This window comes from Pezoporus flaviventris, unplaced genomic scaffold (genome assembly GCF_033815535.1).
Source record: "Pezoporus flaviventris isolate CSIRO_AGI_PZ_B2104156 unplaced genomic scaffold, CSIRO_AGI_Pfla_v1 ptg000002l, whole genome shotgun sequence".
Lineage (NCBI taxonomy): Eukaryota > Metazoa > Chordata > Aves > Psittaciformes > Psittacidae > Pezoporus > Pezoporus flaviventris.
This window is the reverse complement of record NW_026892550.1, coordinates 41222229-41248725: the sequence shown is the minus strand read 5'-3', so window position 1 is coordinate 41248725 and position 26497 is coordinate 41222229. Positions and strand designations below refer to the sequence as shown.

Here is a 26497-nt window from a genome sequence, read left to right as displayed (position 1 = left end):
AAAATTGCTCCTTAAGTAATGATCCAAACTTCCTGATAACAATGATTATCATTTAATCTCTAGTCACTCTTTATTTAGATCTCTCACACTTATCTAAAGGAAGAATCTGTGCACATCATAAAACCCAAACCCCCTACTATTCCTTCCCCAACAGCTTGTTGTCTGTTTTCCCCAGCACTGAGGCTCCCTCAGGTGCAGGAATTTAGCTTTTCCTCAGCCGTGGCTGTAGCAATAGCCCTCACCTGGCATACTTCAGTCCTCTTGCAGTCAATAAAAAGGCTTCCCCCCCCCTTTTTTTTTCCTCCCATTTTTTTTGTTTTTAAGATATTTCTCAGAACATAGACAGAGAAACAATTTCAATACAGGTAAAAAGGTTTCAGTGAGCCTGTTCTCTCAGGCTGTGGGAGATCGTGGGCTTAGGATTTATCTTCACACAGCAAAATTTGGTCCTTGGGAACAGAGGGTAAAAGAGGAGCTTCTATTGCTGGTGTTCCACTACTGAGGTGGGTGGTTTAGCCACAGAGTTATTTCTATTTAGGCATGTAATCAGGGGAATAACTGTTTTGACTACATGGGTTTTGACAGGTTAGCTTGTTACTTGTAGTCTGATACTATTTTTAATTTTTCTTATAAAACCCCATGGGAAGTGTGAGGATAAATATGGGTACAGGTTTCAGGTGAATACCTGTTTCAAAACTATCAGAGGCACAGAAATTATGAAACAAGGTGTTGCTGAGGACCTGAATAGTAATGCCTCAAGTTCTATTACCGATCCTGTCCTTTCTCATATTGGCAAAAAGAGAACTGAACTAAGTAGCTAGCAGTCCCCATGGCTAGGTTTGCCTGCACACACAGTTTCACTAACTAAGTTCCTGGTGGTGGGTTAAGACAAGTATCCCCTCATTACTGACTATGTATTTCTCGTTTTTGCTACAACTAAAATATCTCCAGTTGTCCTGAGAAATGTAGTTCTGTAATTCTTGGTTATTTCTAGGGTTCTAGGAAGTATCAATAATCTAAACTTACAAGTGGAGCATAGTAGGGTTTAGGGAAAATGAATGCACATGATCTCTAACTATATTCAAGCATTTCTGCCTGCAAGAATGGGTTTAAAGTCAAATTTGACAATAGTCATGACACTATGCAAATGAAATCACTATGCTTCCATTGACTGTAGAGGAAAAGACTTAACTTGAAACTGTTTATACCAACCTTCCTACTGATCAAAAGCCCCCACAAAACTAACAAGCAATAGATAAACGTTCTTGTGAGAGGTGAATAACTGATAGAAAGTAAGAAGTTTTAAGTAATGTCTTGTCAATAACCAAAGGACACCTGAAAAGTCACCAGATAAAGCTCTTGTTATAAACAAGGTTAGAAAAAATTCCATAAGGTAACAAAAGAGACCTGTGCTGATGAAATGGGTAATTACTGACAATGACTCAGATGCTAATGATAGAGACTGTCTCTAAGGCATAGGCACACATCTAGGCCACAATAACTTTCAGCTTCCTCTTATTGCATCAGATCAGCAGTAAAAGAGGCTCCCTAGTGATTCTTTTGCAGAAAGCAGAAAATAAGAATCTGAGGGAGAGAAGCAATTTTGGGTTTGAATAAAACCTTTCACACAGAGTAAGGTGGTTGTGGGGAGGAGTATGTGGACTGGATCAGACTGTAAAGTTTGTTTTTGTGGTTTTAAATCAGCATCTTAAGCAGCATTCACACAAATTATCTAATGTCACCTTAGCCAGGGTAATTTTGTTCTATGCATGGGTAGGGAAGAAATCCCACATCCTGAGATCATATTGTATATGCCAATGTCTCAAAACCTGACAGAGTGCTGAAGAAGAATGGAAGTAGAACTGAAGAAATTATACAAGTGGCCAGATACTTGTGATTATAAACAGAAGTAGTTTTATTTGCACTTATACTGAAATCAAGGTTATCACATGATCAAAAATAATCTTAAGAGTTCTGTGTGACAGAAGCTGAAGAACACCTTTGCTCACTGGGCATGGTAAAGTCTTTGGGAACACTTTCTGTTGGGAAACCCTGCACATATATGCAGGTCACCCATGCTAAACAACTGATTAATTGCTAAGTATAAAGGTCATCTGAGCTGAATATTATATTTGGGTTGTTTTCAAGTGCTGTCACTTTTTCCCTCACTTTTATTTGCAAGAAGGCAAAAATAGGAACTTGATTATACTTGGGTTTTCATCGTGATTTTACAAAGACAACAGTTCCCTGAAGCAGTGAGTCACAATAGTTAATATGTTAAAGCACAAGGTGCTGCTTATTCATGCACCATGTCATAATGTAGTGGTACTCTTCGACCCTTATGCAAGTTAGGGGTGACTCTCTTATAGTTTTAGAATCCCTCCTCAAAATCAATGATCCTGGGATTTACAGAACAAATACAACTGGCATGGTCCACATCAATAAACTGCCATTCATTATATCATTAGGGTGAGCACCAAAACTATGCAGCCAGTGCAATCAGCTAATTGTCAGTAACTACATGACTGCAAAACGCTGTTAAGAATGGAAGAGTTGTTGCAAGACAGAAGAATCTCGTGAGTGATTTCAGTGTTGCACATCTTTTACTGTCATAGTTGCTGGCATAGGAAACCATTCAAAACACCAATTTTGAAACTGGAAAAATATGAATTAGAATTTCAGCAGGGGTTTTATATAGATCTTGTCATTTACTTGGCCAACTTACTGTAAAATGGTAGCACAATTTTAAAGCTAGGAGGCTTTGATGTTTTTCCTATACTGCAGCCACCTATTCTTTTCTTCGGACATGTCTGTGTGTAAGGCACTTGAATTTTAGAGACTCATAAACTTTCTTCAGAAGGCACAGCGCAACTTGATGATGAGTTGAAATGCTGTACTGAGCCTAAAAATGAAAGCCTCACTACAGCAGTGCTGTGCATGAGCAGTGCATGCCACAGGCATAGCTAAGCTGGCTTTGGTCCCAGAGTGACACTACTTGTCATCTGTGTGACTGCGGTGACTCTGTGGCGGTTTGTCCACCCCAAGTAGGGATGTCAAAACCTTTTCATGTTATAGTATCACATCACTGTAAGGAAGAAATTGATAACCAGTGAACCCCTAGTTTATCTGTCTTGTACATATAGTAGATGGTATCACTGTAACATTCCTCACTTTCTGCGGAGTCCCAAATATGATTGTATTGCTTTCTAGATGATATAGATGGAGATAAAACACTCACTGAAAACATGGGCTAACCAATGTGAAAGTGTGTGTAAGATCACTGATCACTTCATGAAATATAACAACTTTGGATGTTTTTTTCAGGTAGCACAGTAAACATACACTAAGGGAATATCATGAGGTTTAGATTTTAATGAGGTCTGGTTTTATATTTTACTACAATTACTGCTGCGAGGACTCCTTTATGGCATAACATTTTTCCAGGAAGAAAATGTTAACCAGCTATGTTTCAGAAGGTAGACATTTTATGGAATATCTTTTTTAAGGGACTTTAAAAATATTTCTAATTGATACTTATGTATTCTTCTTATACTGCCGATATCCAGGTGCACTGAGTAAAACCAAAATAAAGAAAAAATAAATAGAGTGCAATAAACTTAAATGAGATAAGACTAGCTTTGAAGGCTTGCTCAATTGAGGGGAAAGGGAGGAGAAAAAAAAATCACATCTTTGTGAGATTTGCTATGAGAACAGATTTGTGGAACTAGATATAGTCTGATAATTAGGACTAAGTATAGCAGAGTCTTTACCATCACACTGTCTCTCTAGGCAATATTGCCATAAATAATAAAGACTAAATACCTTTCATTTCATCCTTAGATGCAGACACTAAGATCCTGACTCACTGATGACAAAAGTTTTGTTAGTGACTGTAATAGGGACAATGGTTTTAAGATCAAAATCTTCTGTTCAAAGTAAGTTTCTGTTCAAAGTTCCAAGACAATTGGCTGACACTTGCTGAAATGTATAAACAAGAGCATTTCACCAGGAAAATCCTCAATCCATTTTAAAACTTGTCATAAATCTATTTTCTAGATAGATTCTGAACTGTGCTAGCTGTAGGTCATGTCAAACTAAAGTCAGACTATACTCCCTAAATATCAGCAGAGCTTTACAAGGTATTTATTTTTCACTGTTAACTGGGACTTTGTGAGATATTACCTGCAAAGATTATGCTGAAAGTTGTTAGAGTGGGGAGGGTTGTTTTTTTGCTGGGGGGGGGGGGGGGGGGGTGGGTTTGGTTTTGGGGTTTTTTTTTTGAGTCAGCCTGTGTTCCTGTGATCAAGAATGCTGGCTATATTTTTAGGAAGACATTTTCAACTAATTATCTCAGAATACAGTGACAGAGGCTCTGCTTTGGTTGTGAGCTTTGGTACAGCTGAGAAATTCAGGACGAAAAATTACACCATTTAAAAATGGCAGGAATGGGAATGTGAAAAGCATCTGAACTAACACACTTGCATGGTTGTGTTGCCTCTGCCTAGTCCATGTCCCTTTTTATTGTCTCCCTATTAGGCTTCAAGCAACTGGAGAGTCAGGTTATTTATGAATTAAAGAATGAGGACCTTTCACCTCTTGGTTATGGTACAGATTCAGCCCACATAATCCTGAATGGTCCCTTGGTGACTGAGGGCACATGAAGTGCATTTGGTGGAACCAGTTGCCTGTGCTGGCTGTCATGGGTGCCTTTAATTGGTCCCTTAATATACTATCAAAACTGTCATCAAATGACTCTGGTTACCAGCCTTAAAGCAGAGGTGAGTTTACACAGGGACCAAACAATTCTCTTAACTTACAGAATCAGAATCTTGTAAATCAAACTGATGCACAAGAGAAAACTTGCAATGCACCTCTTGTGTTACAGCAGACTTTTACCATAGCTCTTTCCTTAGGGCAGTAAACTTTGCCTTTCATAAATATTAAATTCATTCTTGAAATTATTAGAGAGCTACTTTCATGTGGTTGGCTTCTTTTTTTTTTCTTTTGGTTTGTTGTTTCTGGAAGTTGATTTGTTGTTTTCAGGAAGATGTTCCTGGCCTGAAGTCTTACAAGCCCATGTTCGGTTCAAAACATGTTTTATGATCGAGTTATTGCAGACCATTTAAATTAAGGATTTTTAATGGAATTGCTGACACAGCCTTAACTCTAGCTGTTTGAATGGCACCACTTTAATTATATGAGAATTTAATGATTTCAGCTGCAGCTGAACTGACAAACAGCATAACCAAATAAACATCAGCATTTATACAGGCTATGAGTGAGGCAAAACATAGTAGCAGACTTGGGTAAAATACACTCATAAGAACCTGATGGAAATTTTGATAGGATAAAATAATCAAGAATATTTCAGGCTATAAATAAATACCACCTTAATTTCCTTTTAGAGTGAAACAGAATAGTCACGATGCAATTACACAGTCCTCCTCTCCTTTTATATAAAAAGCATGTGAGACCATCCAGGATGTGTTAAACTACAGACTGACAAGTGACTCATCAATAAGATAAAAATAGATTTAAACTGAGAAATAGAGCTGAGAGAAATGGCCTTAGCAGTAAGTAGCAGACAGGAAAAAAATGGGAAATTAAAAAAAAATTAAAGAAGGAAGTAGGAAATACTATTACAGAATATTAATTTTGTTTCCAGCATTCTTTCCTATACCACCCATTAACTAGAATTAAGGAGTCTGCTTAGCAAATGTTGTACACTCTTCTTGCAAAAGCAAAAACTTGTATCCAAACCCTCACCCCCACTTCAAAATTATGTCCAATTTATTAATATTGATACTTGTATACATAACTTTGCTAATCTCATGCTAGGATAAAGCTGTTTCTAATGAAAACCAAGTTTCTTATATTCGCTAATTACATTTCAGTTATAGAGGCATTTTTTTATTTTTCCAAACCAAGATGAGGTCAACAAAGCAATATTTGTGTCACCTAAGCAAGTTTCAGGTCAACAGAACCTGGTTCTTATGGCTGACTTCAGCTACCCAGACACATCTGTTGGAAGAACTTGCTACACACAAACCAAGAAAGCCTGCTTTGTCTCAGTGATCCCAATACCTGCCTGAACATGCTGAAGGTTAGCACTAAGACAAAGGTTTCAGAATTTAGAGGAGTAAACTTCAGCTCACTCAAAGCTTGTTTGGGATGGATTCTGTGGGAAGCTTCCATTGAGGATAAAAGAGCTATTGAGTGCTGGGAGATTTTCAATACCCTCCTGAAAGCACAAAATCAGTTCATCCTCTTTAAAGGTAGCAGTAGGACCCCCTCCCTCCTTGGTTTAACTGCAAGTTTCTTAGTCTGGCAGAAAAAGCAGAAGGGAAGTGTCTCAAAGATAAAAAGGCAAACAAATACCCTTTGAGAACTACAAGGGCATTGCCAGGGTGTACATGAAGCAGTTAGAAAAGCAAAAGCTCAATTTGAACTGAAATAGGCTAGATATGTCAAAAACTAACAGAAAGGATTCTTCACGTGTGTAAACAACAAGCAGAAACAGAAAGAAAATACTGGCTTGCTGTTAAGCAGAGGAGGGGAATTAGTCACCAAAACCCACTGAAAAAGCAGAGACTCTCAACACCTTCTTCACCTGTCTTTACCAGTACTGTTGGCTCCCAGGCCTTAAGAACAAAAATGCAGGTTGATGTAAACATAGACCCGCTGTCCAGTGAAGGAAGAGCTGAAGACCTTGACCCCTACAAATTAATGGGTCTTGACAACATCTGTCCAAGGGTGTTAAGAGAGCTGGCTGGTGATGTTACAAGACCACTCTCCATAATCTTTGAGAAGTCATAGGGATGTGGGGACATCCCAGAAGACTGCAAGAAGGCTAACGTCACCCCCATCTACAAGAAAAGCTCAAAGGAGAATCCAGGAAATTATAGGCCCATCAATCGTACTTCAGTGCCCAGGAAAGCTACTAAACCAATCTTCCTAGAGAGTATCACAAGTCAAATGAAATACAAGATTCATGAATCCATACTTTCCTTTCCTAAGGGCAAATTGTGCTTAACAAACTATTTGTCAAGTAAGTGGTAAATAGCTCCTTTTCAAACTGGTAACCTGTCACTAGTGGGGTCCCCTCAGGGATTTTGATATTGGGCCCAATACTTCAAAAGTGATCTGAAAGGTGAGATCAAGCATACCCTGACCAAGTTTGTTGACAATAACAAACTGAGTTGGGAAGTGGACACTTTGGAAGGGAGAGCCACCGTGTACGAAGACCTGCATAGGCTGGAAGAGTGGTAACAAGAACCCGAAGAAGTTCAACAAGAACAAGTGTAAAGTCTTTTACCTGGGAAAATATAATCCAAGAGTGCAGCAAGGCCTGGGACCTACCCATCTCAGGAGCAGCTGTGAGCAGCTGTATGGAAAGGGAGGTAGGGGTTCTGGTGGACAAGAAGCTCAATATGAATGAACAGTGTGCAGCTGTGTTAAAGAAAGCCAACAGGATGCTGGGTTACACCAACAAGGGTGTCACCAGCGGAGATAAAAAAGTTGTTATCCCACTCTTCTTGATGCTTGTCAGGCCACAGCTGGAATACTGTGTACAGTTTTCCTTCAAAAAAGATGGGGACAGGCTGGAGAGGGTTCCAAGGAAGAGCCACCAAGATGACCAAAGGACTGGGAAGCCTGACAGATGAGGAAAGGCTAAGAGAGCTTGGGTTGTTCAGCCTTGAGAAACGAGGGCTCAGGGGAGACCTTATCACCGTCTTCCAGTATTTAAAGGATGGATACAAAAAAAGACAGACTTCCTTCTTACAAGGAGTCACATGGATAAAAAGTGGGGTAATGGGCAGAAGTAACTCCTGGGAAGATTATGCCTGGGCACAGAGAATTACCCACACTGGGCACTTTTAAGGTTCAGTTGGACAGGGTGTTGGGGCATCTTGTCTAGACCATGCTTTTTGCCAAGAAAGGTTGGACCAGATAATCCTTGAGGTCCCTTCCAATCTGGTATTCTATGATTTTCATTCTGCAGGTATCTCTTCTGTGACTTATTCCTCTGCAAATTCAAAGTCCCACTTCACACCTTCAGGGTAGTATTCAGTATGTCTAACACTTTCTAAAGGAAGTTTTCATGGAGTCTTCTCAAGTAACACCATATTCCAGGAGAATACAGCATCACTTTCATGCTTTGTTGAGCAGCTAGCTTCCCCTCCCCTTTACAATATTCTAAAATTCTCTCCATAAGGTTTTATCTGAGCATTCACAACTGACAAAAATTTGTGTGCTATATATATTTTTTTTTAATTTTTTTTTTTGTCAGGCATCCTGATCCTCTTAGATCAATGGGATATTACACCTTTATTGATGATACCCCAAAGGCTTATAGGCTTATAGGATTTCAGTTTCAACCCTTCAGATCAGAGAGACATTGACTTCAGTGACTAAAACATCCAATCTCTACTTTTATCTCCACTATTTCTCTGTTCAACATGGAGAGCAGAACACAGAGGCATAAAGAGTTAACAGTCAAAACAATAACAACCTTATTTCTACCCTCGTTAAAAAAAAAAAAATCATATGCTGCTCTTCCACTTAAAGGGAAAATATAAATTGAATTCCTAAATTCTTTATTTCTTAATTCAAGCACCTCAAATCTATGGTTTTGTTTTTCAGTACATACTACAGCATCTTAGTATTGACCAGACATCTGCCTTATGTCTAAATTTAATCAGAATCCTGAAATCAGGTTTCTCTGCTCCTTTCATCAGTTCTAGCCTTTATTATGAGGGCAAGTGATAATTTTTGCTGCAGGAAATACCGGAAAATACATAGAAACAGTTCTCGGAACAGGCCTGGAAGGTAGAATTTCTTTGTCAGACTGATGGTGTTAGTCAGGTCATGGAGACTCCAATTGCTCCACCTTGCTGGCACTGTCTTGAATCCTATTCTATTCAGTGGCTTGTGCTCAACACAAAAGTGACTGACATGAGAGTAGAAATTCCCTGATCCTTATCCTTTGTCTCCTGCTTTCTTGGATTAATCTGAACCTAAATATTCAAGAGAAAACTAGATGCGGCTGCAGTGATGGAATGAAACTGTGGTTACTTTTTAATGGTGAAGAGTGCTTGACACTAAATTGCTAGCTGTATGAACACTGTTCAGGAATTGTACTGGGGACAAATAATATAGAATGGTGAAGTGGTAACCGTTGTCATTTGTGTAAATACGCAGATAATTAATGGATTAATAGAATCACTTCAAAGTTAAAAGATAACGGCATTTGCAAGAGGAGTTCACTGCCAGGGATCCAACAGTAGGATAAAGAGCAAATAACAGAAGAAAAAAATCAATGGATTATTGACTATGATGAGAAAGAGCAATATGGTGTACAACTCCCTTTCTTCCTTGTGTTTCATTTTTATTTCAACCTTAAGCAGAAAGGAGACCCCAAAGAAATAGGAAGACAAACATTAACACATGCTTTTTTAAGCATACCAATTTATTTCTCCTTCCTGTTTTTCTCTGAGCGAATCTGATATAGTCATAAGCTTGTTATAACAAACTACAAAAAGAAATCCACTAAACTATTTTAGTAAATCAAATTAAGACTAACATTGGTGTCTGATTTTTAGTCTGAGTGTTCTTGCTGTTGCTGTGCATTTAGACTGTGTAGTGATCTGAAGGGGAATTTTAGCTACACTAGCACTTCAAGAGAGTCAACATGAAAATCAGACTGGTAATTATCTAGGCAGGACCTTGTATCAAAATTTGCCTTGAAGGGTGCTCCTACTACAGTTTCCTAAGAAAATTTAATTTCCTTATTGTCTTTAGCAGTTTTTCAAGATATAAAAACATGCACACAGACATAGGAAGAAAAATTGGAGAGACATTAGTACTTCAAATTCTGCATTCAAATTTAATATAAATATGGAAATAAACCACTTTTGAGTGTACTTCTCATTTTTTGTCACAGATATCATTATGTAGCCCTTTAGTTTTGAAATACTTTCTATCTCCCATTCCACAGTAATTGACTGCTAAAACAAATGCTTAAAAATACCAATACTAATTGAAACATATTTGTTGTTTTGTTATGATGAAAATGGACAAAAGCTCATCTCTTTTGTTAAAGAGTAGATGAGATAGTATATGTATTGCAATAATTTGATAGCATAGTGCAGGATTGCTTTCTTTTATCTTTCTTAATTATCCTTTGTTGATATAAAGGAAGATAAATTTTAATGTGTTTACCTTGTTTTTAATAAAATTACAGATTCTTCATTATCGTAAGATTGTTATGCATTATATGTAGAGAGAGATTATATATTATAGACAAATATGAAATATTGTGTTAACCTACTGTAGGAAAAATTAATAACAGGTCTTCAAATTGCTCAAAAACATTTTCATCCAAAAGATTTACACAATCTTTTATTCCAAAATAATAGAATATATTTAAAATAATGTTTTTATTAAAATTACTTTTTACCATATGCTATGGTAAATCATTCATACAATAAAAAATTATAAATATTACATGTTTAATTTTGCCTAATATATTTAGTTTATTTGCTGATGAACTTTAAGTATGCAGAAATTTGTGTGTATTTTTTTTCTAAGGCAAATATTTAATTTTTTCTTTTTTCATTTTTTTTGATTCTAAGAAAGTAAAATGGAAAGTAGGTATTCAAATTGAAATCACAAACCCAGAAATTCATTCATCTCTCTTTGTTTATAGTTTTTAGAACTTTAGGAATATATATTTTCACCAGAAATTCTTGTTTTATACCTGAAATTGTGTTTCAGGTCATGCCTAGTATTGCTCAAGTTTAAATAGATAGGTTTTTGGCTTCCTTTACCTGGATTGAGTAACTCAGTTCTGTATCTTATTTTGGCTTCCCAGACCTGATTCGCTGAGAGTATCCAGAGCAAACCTACTTGACCAGGTGTTTTGATATATTCTGAAGAGAAGTCTCCCTTCACTTTATGATTAGCACTGTCATTTGGGATGCTTGTCAGAAGAGTGTGCAGGCTCTGATTGACAATAGTCAACTAGATGGAGTTATTACTTCAGTATTGACTGAAGCAAATACTAGAAATGAAGTCTGATCTCAGATGAGTGCCCTAACCACTAAACTATGGATTCTCTCTGGTCTAATGAATTTAATTATTCTGTTCAAAGCTGAGCAGGAGGAAGAGAGAGCTCTGTGCCAAACATGGTTGGAATCTGTTGTTTGCTACACCCTGTGATTTGTGTGTTCTCAGATCACAGGGTATGATTGTATCACTTGTATTCTCAAATCAGTGGTAGTCATAGTCTCAGAATACAAGTGACGCAAGCAGTCCAGGTTCTATCACAAGCACAGATGTGATTTTATCACTTGTATTCTCAAATCTCTAAATTTCGCCTCATGTAGAAGTCTTGCATATTGCGTTCTGTTCTTCAGATGCTGGAAGGGATGTGCTTGCTGGGTTTTGCAGCTACTGGCTTTCTGCTTAGATTTAGGTCCAGTGTTTTAAACCACCGTTGTTCCTTATGCACTTGAGGTTTCTTTATTTTCCGTGTCCTGTGGGGAATGGTGTAGTGTAATATACCAATTCCATATCAAATGTGATTTTAAAGAGAAAAGGGAAAAGCAGACAGGAGATGAAAGTAACAGTAATAAGATCCCAGAGCCGCATAAACCATCTATATGCACTGGTAATGTGTTTTATTATTTTTATCACTTCAGATTCTCAGATTACCCATCTGCTTTTGTTGACTAGTTTCTGTTGCAGTTCCTGGAAGCTGTTTGTTCTGAGAAGCCTGGGTGTGAATGATAGCCTTATATATTAATTCAAGATATTACAGTACAGTACAGGGTCTCAAGTGTGCTAGTTAAGCAATGTCAAAGAGCAGATTCAATATGTAGCACAGTTTACAGTTCTCATGGCACATGGTAGCAAAGCAGTCATTAGAATTCTAGCAATGTTTTTGCTTATTTTCAGAAAGTATGTAAGCTGTAAAGATGAATGACAGATAAGCTATGCATTTTAGGCAATGTGTGATTAAATTACAGCAATTTAAGATAAAACACATGAAGTGTTATCGTTTTGGCATGGTATTTGCTAAAGAAAAAAATATCCTCTCTTCATCACTATACAATGCTGTATAGTGTCTGTGTCCCTTATCCAAAAACGTATGATTCCTGTTGGAGAACACAGTATCCAGTATTACCTATTTCACTTTTTTTTTTCAACATCTCCTCTGTGAAATTATCAATTGCCTTTTATATTGATGTAAGACTTGGAGGGTTTGTTTTTCAGAAGGATATGGCTTCTTAAAGCATGAAACTGACGACAAAATTGCATGCAAAATTTTAAAGGTGGTTCCATGGACAGTGGGTCTTTCCAGTGAGGATTCTCTACTGTCTGAAACCACAGCTGACCTCGCAGTACTGCTTCCCAGTACTGTGATACAGACCTTCTTCCTCAGCTTTGCTGTCTGCTTTCTCAAGTTTATAGGAAACTAATTACTTTGAAGCATCTACTTAAAGTTGTCAGAGACTTTGAGTGAAGGTGACAAAAAGAATTTTCTAAGGAAGATGTGGCAGAACCATTGCTGCAGCTCTGTTTTAGTCAACGAGCTTTAAAAAAAAAAGGGGGGGGGGGGAAGAGAAACACTGATGTGGAGCCACAGCTTATTTTCAAAAAATATAGTTAACAGGAGAACCCTGCTGTTGCTGCTATTGTTTCAGAAAGAAATCCAGTGAACACAAGCCTTTATCCAAATCCGATGAGGCAAAAATTATAACCATATATGTTAACATAAACTTTAAAGATTAAAGCTTGTTTCAGTGTTCTACATCATCCATTAATAGACGGGTGATACAGCCTTCTTTCTGTATACTTGTGTGCATCCTTTGCTCCCTTCCTCTTGGCTTTCTCTTTCCAATTCTTCTCTAAATATAAAACTCAGACTACTGTGCTTATTTCTGAGGTCTGACTGTCAGCTGCTGGCTCTTTTATGTCTTCTATCTTCTTACTGTCTCTGTACATGAGAGCATGAAAAAATGGACAGAGAAGTTATTTACTGTTTATGCTGCAGATAAGCCCTTAGTGGTCAAGGGGAGAATGATTTTCTAGTACTTTAAGATTTAAGAAAAGGACAGGCAGAAAGAGCCACCTTGTTCAGAAAACATTCAAATCTAAATGTTAGGGTTAAAGATGAGTAAAGCACATGAAACATGATAATAATCATCTACTAGCTTTGGACAAAATATAAACTTCCACTACAGAAAGGATTTTACATAGTATCTCTCTGATGTGATCAGATTTAACTTGTGTGAACTCTTATATGTTGTTCCATGTAAAGATTTCTTGGGATGTCTGTATTTATCCTTTCTCTACTTATCCATTTCTGAAGAAGTGAATTCTAATTAACTTATGATGCTGATTGCTTCATATCAGATCCACCCTAGATTTATAAGTTCTATAATATATAAATAGTATATCCTCTCATTAAAATAGTATTTACTCCCTACTTAAACTCTTCTGTATATCAGAGAAACAGAAAAATCTCCTGGCTGCATTGAAATGGGTATCATGGCTCTCACGTAATGCATAAGTGATCAGCTGAGGTAGAAGGGTTATCATCTCAAAATTAGTTCAGGGATAAGAGAAGGAAAGTAAACAAACAATATATTTCAATAAGTTGGTCAATATTTTAGTTTTTCTTTAGTCTGATGGAATGAGATAGAAGATCAGACTGAATTGAAACAGTACAGGCATTTCTGTAATTGTGGTGGAGAATCCTTTACTCCATATTGCAGAATGCCACATCTCATGCCCTTGAGCCTCACTTTAACTTCCTCTCAATGAGAAATACCCAGTGTTAGCATGTGAATATAACATATCCTTGCTCATTTTTCTTGGAGAGAATTTAGAAAGCCCAATTTAGTTTTTATTCACTGGCTGCATCAGAAATCAAACCATTGTGTGCCTGCCACCTTCCAAGACAGCTGGTCTACATAAGGCATTACAGACCAGGCTTTGTCTTGTAGCAACGTCTTTTCCAGGGAGACGCCCCAGTTCAGACCTCTATTCCTGAAGGGAATTATCTTTGAGGTGAAGGTGACATTGGTGAAATTCAAAAGATGTCTCTTCCCTCCCAGTGTCATCCCCCACCTCTTTCCTGGCTCTCCCCCCCCCCACCAAGTAAACCACCTGAGATTTTGATACAAAACAAATTAAAGATGTTTCCGTATTCCCCTACAGAAACAGCGAACCGAGGCAACTACTGGACCTCCTGTTGCAACAACCTTTCAATCTTGATACGAGAATGATGTTCTGATGCCTTTTCTCCCCTGCATAACCAGTTAAAGTGCTGTGTCAGAATCCAAAATTAAATTGAGAAATACTTTATAAGAGATTATCCTTCTAGTGTGTTTAAAATCTGTTAGTGATGTAAAGACATTAGTTAGTGACACTAAGAGATTTACCTTAATGGTGCTATTAACAAATCCCTCTTAAAACATTTATGGAAAATCAATTTAGACCTACTGCACTATCATAATTAAAAATTTTTGAAAGTCCCTGAATGCTTATTTACATAATAGACCATAATGGCTCTCAAGTGATCAGTTTAATCTACCACATAAATAACATGCAGGTTTAGCTTTTCGTAACATGCTCTTGTCTAGAAGTCCCTATTGGCATATGAAAATTTTGCTTGGCCATTTATGAAGTCATTAGAAAATTTGATTGTTTATTTGGTGTTTTCTTAATTTTCTCATTTCTGAACAGAAACATGGCTGTTACTTTACTTTCTGTGTGTACTCTTTACACAAATACTCTAGTCACTTGATGGCATTTGTGAAATTTAGAAAGAGGCATGGACTGCCTTGGGATAAAGTTCTGACAATTACAGTTTCAGAACTTACACTAATGACTAATTTTTTCATGTGATTATGAACCAAATAACTGTGTCATCATTATGTATCTTCAGTTAGGATTTTCTTTGTTATCTTCTTCAGCTTCCATATATTGACTATAAATTGTTTAATGATATAACCACACAAAACCATGATAATTTACTAAAATATAGCTAGACAATGTAGCTACAAGGTGAAAGTGGTCACAGAAGTTTTGGTTGCCGGCTGGTGTTAGTGTACAAGGACTTCAAGTGCCCTAACTGGATTGAGTATTTGCAAAACATAGTGGTGTATCTGAACATTGAAAAGCTTTTTAATCTTCTCATGTATGACATTTGAAGGAAGAGAGGCAGATAAAAACTAGGAGCAAAGCACCTAATCCTTGTACATGTAAATCGTGCCTATGATGTCAGATGAATACTTAAAAACCCAACATCTACTTAACAAAATATAAATGTGGGGTAACTTTCCATTTATAGCCATGTTCTATGACAAATAGAAGGAGTCTCATTAGAATGACTTACTACCAGCTTCTGAATTCAGAACTCCAGTTACAGTTTAAAGTCATCTGCAAGAGCATACACTGGATAAATTGGAAGTCATAGTAAACTAGTTACTTTGAAAGACTGAACAGCAATACTAGGATTAATTACATTGTCAAGGAGACTAATCATACTCAGTTCATGTGTCCTTTTCTAAAACAATTGCAATAAACTTTTTTAAGTCCTAGATCTGCTACTACTTACCCCTTCTAAGGCAGTACAGTTGGTATCTCTGTATACAGAGTTGATGTGGATGAATGCGAGACAGATTTAATTACACATAGAACAGTATTTTTCTTCTGAGCATGAAAGGAGAAATTACCTTGCCAAGTCAAACTGAAACAGAAAGACTATGAAGTGCTCTTTAACATACCTTAACTCAGAGCACTGAAAAGTTAGTCTTACTAAGCTCTGGGTAAGAATTCTTTTGTACTTTGACTCAATTGACTCCACAAAACTTACATCAAGTTATGTAATTTTTTGTTAGGCTTTGTCTGGGTCAGTAAAATATCAGCCACCTGAAATGGGCTGAGATTAAAAGTACAGGAAAAATGGGAAATATTCAAGAAAACTACTATATAAAATTATCAACATAATTAGAAACCTCAGACATAGATAAATAATAGTGAAAGGTAAATAATGCTAATAAAACCAGTGATATGAAATGGGCTGAAAATTCTAGACAACCACACTACAGAACTCACTTGTGTTAACGTGTTCTTTTAGAACAAAAATCTAAGCAAACTTGCAACTAAATAAGTGTTTGGATGCTCCTAAGGTGTTTATCTATTGAAATTTAATCAGTTGTGTAAGTAAGAAAATACATGTACATGAGACAAATATATCCTGCTATCCCTCTGGAAGATGTATATTAATTTTCTCAAAGCTAATAAACGTATATTCTGTGCTAGAAATACAGTGCATGTGAAAATAACTAAATAATTATTTAAAATTCCAAAGTAGTATCAATCAAGTATTTCAAGCTGCTATAATCTTTACATGTGTGTTTCCAGATCAGGTTTCTGTGCTTTTAAATTCCCTTCCTTACCACTGCAATACGAATATCTCTCTGTCATGGCCTAACTCTTCTGAATTCAGTACATCTATAGTGTCACCAAGATTATGCAGCTCCTACCACAGATCAGTAAAGATCTTACTTGCTCCTTCATATTGGCAGAACGGGGACCTAAGTTGCTGTAAACTAAATGGTGCTAAAAAATTTCTAGATAAAATAAAACAGTTGATAGCTTTTTCAGATTTTGAAGCCTTGACAGTTCAACTATAGTTCAGAGAATCATTTCATGTAGACTTTTAATTATTGTGTTTCCACTATCAGATTTTCCTTTGAAACCATTCTTGTGTGTCATACTGTTTTCACATTGACTGTTGACAATGTTGAACTTTTTTAATAGCTATTTCATCCTTAATCTTGAAAATATCACTGTCAATAATTAAGAACAAAGTACACGCTTGTGAACAAAATTCATGCTCAGTCTCCTTTCCAAGTTCAGAAACTGATTCTGGTCTCAGAGAAGATATTCTGTATTTCCTTTGTAGTTATACGTGTAATTTGATTCCAAATATGATAATTTCTTTAAATTCCCTGATAGCAATCTGTTCCTCTAACTTTCCACAGAAAGATGAATAAGCCAGAGTTGTTTAAGTATACTTAACACTAAAGCTCTGTCAGTTTCATGGCAAGTTTTGGGTTGTATTTTTTTTTGCTTTTGAGCTGTATTAAAGTGCAAGGCAATACTTAATATAGTGTCAAAGGTGTGCTGAAATATCTATGAAGAACTGTTACTAGATTTGCTCTCACACTTTTTTCCCATTTTCTCAAACACTGAAAGATAACAGAAGGCTCAGGATGAAAAAAAAGTTATTCTCTGTGAAAAGTTTGCTGAATCCACTTTGTCTGTGACATATCACATCCAAAAAAAAACATGTTTCAAGGAAATTTCATTTAAATAAAAGAAGTCAGTTATCCCTTTTTATTGCTATGCATGTCATCTCACAGAAGACATTATAGCTTACTGCAGAGCGCACATTAGAGGCAAAATTAGAGGGGGAGGGGGAAATTTCAGAGTAAAGAATCCTACATCGTTACATATTTGTTCTAATACATTTCACAATACTGTAGCTCGAACCGTGTACAGCTCTTAAATGAAAAAATAATGTCTAATTATTCAGCAGCAAACTAGAAACTTTTGCAAAATAGCATCTGTGTTTACACCAGCAAATGTTCCCAATACATCTGTAGGTGCTGCTCATGGTAGTAACTCTCCGCAGTTGGATCTTCCTCTATGTGAGCATTGCATCTGTCAGACCAAGTGCAATTAAAAATCAAGTTATATTTGTCTACAGCTGCTTCCTGAACTTTCAAAATGCTACTAACAATCTAATGTGATCTTCAGATGGCAAGTGTTAATAATGCTGTTCTCTCAATTAAGAAATCCCAATATCACAATCAAAGATATTCATACCTTTTTCCCCTGAGCCAATGCAGCTTCTTAAGTCTTATCCACAAAATGAAGACCCTGTATTCAAGTTTTTACATTAACTAAAAACATGATAGAATTTGCATGTTCCCCTGAACCATGACACAAGTACATATGGGTGCTTTACTCTTTCACTTGCTCCTGTTAGGCATGGTGCTGAGGAAAGAATAGGTGTCTGTAGACTAAAAGAACTAATTCAACTCATGTCAGCCTCTCAACACTTTGAGAGTAAGATTTCTGCTTTCTTATTTCTCTTTTCTCTGAATTCACAGCTTTTATTCTGCCATTTCCATATAGAAAGTAGCTCCTGATTTGCAGTCCTGAATATGTTCCTTGCTCCAGATGCTCTTACTCTTACCCATCTTTCTGTGTCTAGCCTAAAATAGTACCTCTAGACATGGTAGGTACAGATGCACTGAAATGCATCCAATTTTTTTATGTCATCTGGCCTTCCCTTTGTCTGTAATATTTTCTACTCACCCTAGTTTTTGATCTTAGCTCATGTATACTGCCAGAACAGATTCTGTCCTGACCTGAAGCCTCATGTGCACCTAATCTCTGGTCTTGATTATGTATCTCTCTCACTCCTGATTTGGTCATAAAACTGGGAAAAGAACAGAAATTATTACCTTGCACTAGAATATTATTCTAAGTAATTTGCCCATAACTATTGAGAATAGATGTTGATAAACAATACTCTTATTTCCCTCTTTTGCTTAAGTATCTTTAATATAGCATATTCTTTACTGAAGTTCTGAAAGAGAAGCACAGCTACAAATTAGCTCTGAGATTTCAGTTCCATTTATTGGAGTTTTCTTAATATTCACACGTCATTATGTTATTTTGATGCTCACAATAAGAGATGCACATTTCTTCAAGCTCTGTACTGCTGCACTAGCAATCATGGTCTGCCTGCCTCTTGACTACCAGTTTGAAAATTAGTTTGCAATAATGTGTTTTATTTTCTAGCTAAACATACATTTAAATATTGCATGAACCTGGCTCCCTTCCAGCACACATTTTACTAAAGCCAGCTGTGAAGTAATTATTGAACAGCCTAAAAATGGCTTTTGAGTGTAGAACAATGTGAATTTTGTCCAATTTTGATTCACATACTGAGTTTTGACTAAATACCACATTCTAAGAGTTCATTCCCTTACAAAATGGAGTCTCTGAACAACTTCAGAAACATAATTTCTGAGAACTGGGGGAATCTAGGTCAAGGACTGATTGTAGCAGAATTTACTGACATAAAGGAGTGTGTTTTTTCCTGAATAAAATATGTGCTTTCAAGCACCAATGAAGGCAAAATAATAAAAAAATCAAGAGTATGGCAATTCCGTTTGAGAGTAAAAATATACAATATAAAATGCTAACTATACTGCATGTACAGTTTCTTTTTACAGAAGTACAATATTTTCTTTCTTTAGCATTTGTAATCTAGTCACATTCTGACAGAGATATTACATATTTCTGATGGGTTTCCCACTGTTTATATGCTTTTCAGGCACATTTAGATGTATCTTTTTATACTTGAACTTCTCACATGCATTTGCCCAAATATGAGGCATTTGTTTTTAAGTATAAATGATTGTCTCTAGGAGAAGCATAGCCTAATTTTTTATTTTTTATGATGACTCATATATTTTCTAAAAATTAAAATCCTCTCTTCTGACAATAAAATTCTATTTGGTTCTACATTTGCATGCTAATGGATAGAAGTATTTAAATTCCTAAAGATATCTATTGCTGGCTAGACGTTGCTTAGCTGCTCCCTGTTAAAATGGTGATTAGAAATTAATATAACGGTCCCATGCATTCACAGCTTGAGATTCGTAATATGTAAAGAACAATCATTCATAAAGGGGACATGCTTGTGAATGCTGTATTTAATTAATGCCCAAGAGAAAGAGCAAAAGTGGAGGAGAAAAAGTACTGCGTCTGTATTCTGAAATTGCAGTGATGTTAAACATTGCATGGAAAGTTTAATGGTATTTACACATCTAGCTAGCATAGTGGTTTACTCACAACAAATGGTACTGTCTGCCTTCAGGAGATCAGGTTTTTGTAGTTAATTTGGGACCATGCTATAGATTTCTATTTTATTTTCTCTGCTGATCTGTGCTAAGTCCACCACCACAAACACCCAAGTTCCTCCCTGTATGCAGATAAACTTTGTGCATGGGATACCCACAGTTGTTCTTTACCTGTAGTAATGTCTTTAGGCTTGTGATGAGAAGGATGCCATGCAGCAACAATCTGTACAAGTCATACCAATCATTTATGTTGAGACTGACACTTCTCTTTTTATTCCTAGCTGCTACTAGTTTGTGTTAGAAGATAAAAGTATGCGTGGTGTGAAGAGGGTACATGTAATAGCTACATTTAGAAAGAGCAAATGTTGCAGCAAATCAAAGATTGAAACCTTGTGCTCATCCTAAACAAATGGCTTTGTATTATAGGGAGAGATTTAAATACCACTAGAGACGTTAAAAAGATTTAAAATAAAAATAAAGCAAAACCAACAAAATGCTACTATACCATGCAACTATGCATTAGTACAGCAGAAAACACCTTATCATAAAATCACAGAAAGTTAGGGTTGGAAAGGACCTTAAGATCATCTAGTGCCATGGGCAGGGATGTCTCACACTAGACCCTGTTGCCCAAGGCTCTCTCCAACATGGCCTTGAACACTGTCAGGGATGAAGCATTTACTGCTTCTTTGGGTAGCCTGTTCCAGTGCTTCACCATCCTCACAGTAAAGAACTTCCTCCTTATACTTAACTTGAACTTCCCCTGTTTAAGTCTTAACCCATTATCCCCTGTTTTATCACTACAGTCCCTGATGAAGAATCCCTCCCCAGCATCCTTGTAGGCCTCCTTCAGATACTGGAAGGCTGCTATGAGATCTCCAAGCAGACTTCTCTTCTCCAGGCTGAACAACCTCAACTTTCTCAGCCTGTCTTCATATGGGAGGTGTTCCAGCCCCCTGATCATCCTCACCATGCCACAAAGCCAGTCCCAGGCTAGCCTTTGTTTGGCCTAGAAGTTGCAGCTGGAGGAATGCAAGACAAGGACAATAACAGAATTAAGTCCTACTTGCCCAAGTTTGACGGCTGTTTGCTAAACCAGCAGAGAAGAAGCCCCAGCTGAAACAAGTAGGCTTAGTTCTAAGCCAGTCATTAATGCAGCAGTCACCTTAGGAAAAACAGACCAGACTGGTGTCAATAAAAGAAACCCAAGAGATAGGCAACACAGTGCTCCTTACAGCCACTTCTGTCCTCGGCACAAACAAAACTGTTACCAAGACTGGACTTCTTTGCTTATTATTTTTCAAAGCTCAGCTGCTAATTGAGACTTGGACAGAGCAGAGGTACCAAAGGTCCTGCTGTGTAAGAGCTTATTTTGTTGAAATATAAATCTGGGAAAAAATAAAAGTTTAAGCCTGAATATGTATTTCTGATCACATCAGTACAGCGGTGTTATTACAATAGGTAAATGCAAAAAGATGCCTTCCTTAACTGACACCATCTTCCCAACTAAACATTTATGCACTCAAGAGTAGCAGTAGGACCATATAGTGGACACCCTTCCTGAGGACATGTATGTTCCTGTGAATCTGTAGACACCTCTTAGCTGCTCACCATGGTGTAAGCCTTGGTAGCTTAGGCAATGTGCTTGGCTTCTTGCCCCCTGCAGTAATTGGATGTTATTCCCAGATAGCTTTCCATATCCATGCTTTTAGGCAGTACATGGATGAGCTTAGTATTTTATTCACAGTTTCAAAGTTGTTCCACTTGAGCAGCACAGTCTGAAGAAATGCTGGTGTTGGTCTTTGTCCTTCTCTATTTGGAAATGCTATGGCAATTGGCAGGCAAGTTTGTTTTCCATCTTGAGATGGAATTTACACCACAGCTAAAGGATGCCCCTACTCATTCCAACACCCCCAAACTAGTGTTAGATTACTCCTTCAGGTGTGATGCAAGTACAGCATGGAGCCACATTCAGCTTCAGACAGATTATTTGTGGCAGAGAGTTTCAGATAAAATACCTGTGTGCATCTTGATCAAGGATCCCTCCCGCAGACCTCATTGAGTTCCCTGTTGCTGCAGATTCACTCGTCGTCTTCATAAGCTGTACTTGTAGCTTGGTTGCAATATAAAAATATTCTCCAAGTCATCCTTCAGAAACCATCTGCTTCCTGCCGTAGAGAAATAGTACCTGAGACCACTGTTCTTGAGTGGTTTCATGCCTTGGTGACTACTTCGATTTACAAACTGCTGTAGCTATATTGTCATATTGCTATATTACCAAAAAAAAGTGTGAGTTTTTGTCCAATTTCTCCTTCAACAAGATGGCCAATCCAAATCTGCTGTGGTGTGGCAGATGTTGACGTGATTCATTCAAACTCTAAAGCTGACAGTGTCTCAGTGGAGTGAACAGAAGAATGCTCTTTGCAGCTGGGGGAAAAGGATTTCAGACCATGTTATACCATCACCTTCAAAGCCTGAATCAATGACCTTAGGACTGATCTTAAGCTGATGATTAATTCTGATATTTCTGATTTATTTTTGGCCAGCCAACGTTAGCAGTTTCCCTCACATATCAATGGCAAAACAATGTCTCAATAGCAGTATAAAACCTTTAGAAAGGGAGGCTTAGTACCATGACAAGGAAAAAAAAGTGTTTTGACAGCAACTTAGAAAATAGAGTAGATAGCTATATTTAATTTCTGAAAATCTCAACTTTTATGTCACCCTCAAATAATCATAGCACAGTAGCACTAAGATATGCAGCATAAAGAAAATCAAACCTTTTCTGTAATCTTATTAGGGTTTTTTTTCTGCATTTGTTCTGTGTTAGAAATTAATAACTTTTCAGCATTTTTTTGAGGAATATTTCCTCATTTTCTGCCAGGATATGTACTATCTTACAAAGAGATACTGTGTCAGGAAATGGCAAAGATTCTCTGAAATCCTGCTTTTTCTTTTCCAGTAAGGCTTAATAGAACTGGTAGAAAGAACAGTAATATAATAGAAACAGTATATATTTTCTCTGTGGGGAATGCAAAAATGATGTATTGCTTTAAATTTCATGGGGATTTTTTTTAGCTTTTCATGAAAAAGCAATAAGACATCTGCGATAGTCTACTTAGTCTAATAAAAGTATTATTTCTTAAGGAGGCCATTTTCCTTTTATGTTTTGCTACAATTCCTATTGCAGCACTGACTGGCAGTTCATGAGAAGGAAACCATTCCAAATCTGCAGAATCTGTCTGTTTCCCTATGCAACCACTATGTTCTCTAAGCTAAAAAAATAAATAGGACAAGTAACTGTACCACTGAGACTGAGTCAGGCTCTCTGACTCAAAATCCTTTGTTAGGAAAGGTAGGTTAATAACATTTCCTAGAGACATTAGGAGGTGAGCTAGGGTTTGTGCAATAGGAGCGTACAGGTAATGTACCCTGTTCACCTTCTGTCATATCAACTAGAATCTCACAAGAACTATGCAGTGGTTGTGGGACGTATATGTAGCCTTTAAAAAGCTATTTTTTGGCTTTTCTGCATTCTTCTGAGGCTGAAGTATCACTTTCTTGATTGTTCATTGACTTTCAGGGCCAAAAGGACAGGAATCAGACATAGCACAATGCAACTAATTATGGTGCAATAGGCATCTATGCTGCAACATGGTTGTGGTTTTTTGACATAAAACCAGTTTAATGTTTGAAATAAAATACCTGTTAAAAAAGTCCCAAAGAGAAATAATCTAATAGTCAGTGCATAAATATTGTATTTAAATTAAAAAAAAAAAAAAAATTGATGAAACAGCTTTTAGCTCTAAGGCTCATGGAAATGGCAGGTACTGATTTATGGGATTGATTTAATTTCATTGGCCATTTTTAAAGTCTTCCCAAACAGGTTATAATCATGTATTATTGTCAGTAGATGGTTTTATTAACTCACAACTATATGCCTAGATGCTAATATCTTATTAGCCTGTTTAGGAGAAGCTGTTAAGGAACAGCTGAGAGGAATTTCTGAGAAACCTAAGATAAAAGACTGGATCCAGTAATTACACTCTTGCAAGAAAGCAGCAGAATAAGTGACCTTTCTGAATCAAAGCTACTACTAAGAAGAGCATAAAGGGGAGATCTTATATATTTTTTTTTTATTAAAATTTACATTTTCCTCTTTTCATTGTTTCTGCTGTAAGAATGCCTTTACAGTTGATTTCTTGAGAAGGGGCAATATGACTGATTAAACCAGGCTGCTGCAGTTTAAATATGCAACTGGTTACCATGGCAACAGTTTTTCTTTAACACACAGCTTATCTTGTTTTAAAGAGTGCATGCAGCCTGTTGTTATGGCAATTTGGAGCACCACTACTTTTTCCCCACACACAGATAATAAAATACTAGTTAAAATGAGTTCAATAATTAAAAATCCAAGCCTGCTTTAATATCTTGTGGAATGCTGTAGTTTCTCAAATTTTGCAAATAAAACTTGACTGGAGCAGAGAAAGAAAGAACCGAAGTTCATGAAGAAGTAAGGATAAAGGATTATATTTTATGCCACTGAAAGGCAAAGGTAGATTGTAGAGGCATTTTGCAGCAGATGAAATTTCACTTGTTAATCCACTCTTTTCTGCCTTCATGAAGAAACATTACTTCCCGTCTTGCAGATTTCTTCAGGAGGGAAATCTAAATAAATGGATATAGAAGGACTAATGTAAATTATCACCTGAAGTGCTTAACATTAGAAGCAGGGTGAATATTCTAATTGAAATTTCATAAACAGTAGCAGTAAATGATCAGAATTCTGCCCTAAAATAAACCTTTTTCAAAAAAACCCACATTCTTTAAGAACCTAAATATACACTCTTCTCCCTAATTATACATACATTTCACATTACAAGATAAGTAATGATGCAGAAGACTGAATATTTTAAATAAGAATGAAATCTATGTGTTGTTTGCTACAGGCATATTGAATAAGACCCTACACTTTGATCTTCAGAAAAACTCGATTCTTGTTTAAGCGAAAGCTGAAGTGGTCCTGGGAGTAAAGAAGAGATATGAGGGACATCCATACATTCATCCAACCAGAACCTGGAAAAAAAAGAAAAACAGGAAAAAACCTTTGATCCAGTTATCCAGTCCTAAAAAAAAGTAGTCCACCTGCTGTATTACGGGTACTTCATCAGAAAATTACTTCAACGCTTTTGAAATGAAGCTTGTACTTATGAACTGCTCAAGTTTGGAAGCAGGTAACCCAAATATATTAGTCCTATTTCTACTTAATTTCTTCTAGAAAAAAAAATATTTAAGAGTTCCACAAGGGAAAATGGGTCATCAGAAGATCCTCAACAGATTCTAGGCAGGACAAATTCTCTTATTTAGCACTGAATTTTGTCTGCAAGGGTGCCACCCTGGGGTTTGATTCCTGTAAATATGTGAAACATGTTCATACTGTTCTTTTTCAAAACCATAATAGCTTTATTGGTTTAACTGGATGGTTCATCTAGTTCCGTATTCTGTCCCCCAAAACAACCATAAGCAAACGCTTAATGGGGACTAAGGTTAGGGAAAGAAAACTTAATGCTCATCCAGTATTTGTTTCTTTTCAGGGGATTTCTTTGAACTGTTCTGATTTGTCTGTTTAAGAACATGCCACAGACTTTTCTTCCAGCTACCTGAATTCTCATCATCTTCTTCTACCCACAATGTTTCTACACATTCTACTGGGTCCATATACACATACATTGGCCCATATACAACAGAGGAATGGCACAAGGTTCTTTTCAGTAAAAATTTTATCCTTTCTTCTCTGCAAAATTTATTGATAGCATTCATCTGCCCTTTGCCCCAATAAAGTATATACTCTAGATAAAAAATATCCCACCATTCCAGACTGCATCTGGAATAATCTGAGATGATTCTCAGTTCTCTGAAAGATAATGGTTTACGTTTCTGTTACAAAGCAGGGATTTGAAATTTGATATTAAGAAAATGTTCTTTCTCTGTAAGAAAAGACATGATTCAGTGCAGTAGTCATAAACTCTGGATTCAGTTTAGGTCCAACACACATAACAACATAGCTCCTCAGCATTTTCCATTGGAGATTTTGAGCTACTTTACATACATCTCCTTTTAAAGTGTTTAGTTCTTCCTACATGTGTTATAAAGAAATGGGACATTTTGAAGTTAATGCTGCCTAAATCCATCTGCTTTTACAAATTCAGGTTTTAGTAGGTTTGGAAAATTTTGGCTGAAATACTAATAGGGGTTATCATTGTTGGTTTTTGGTGGTTTTGTTTATTTGGATTGGGAGGGGTAAATTGTCTGGTTTAAGTTATACTGTATATGAATTTTTCAGTATTTACAATATTTGTTCTGGGATAGTTGCTGGCAGTTCTCAGCATCACTATCACTATTTCAGTTTTTACTATGAAACATAAATTATTAGTATGTGACATTTATCAACTTAACTTTGAAATTCCCCTCTCGTATATAATTTTGACTGTAAAAAAGCAAACCAACTTTCATAGGTGTGATGTCCTCAAAGATATTTA

At 36.7% G+C, this 26497-nt stretch overlaps 1 long non-coding RNA gene across 1 annotated transcript; it reads left to right on the top strand.

Moving 5' to 3' along the window:
- The first annotated feature begins 323 nt into the window (after nt 1-323).
- LOC133275390 (uncharacterized) lies at nt 324-25819 on the top strand. Its single transcript, XR_009745491.1, has 2 exons — nt 324-503; nt 24908-25819. It is a non-coding gene; the product is annotated as an uncharacterized LOC133275390 (long non-coding RNA).
- The last annotated feature ends 678 nt before the right edge of the window (nt 25820-26497 follow it).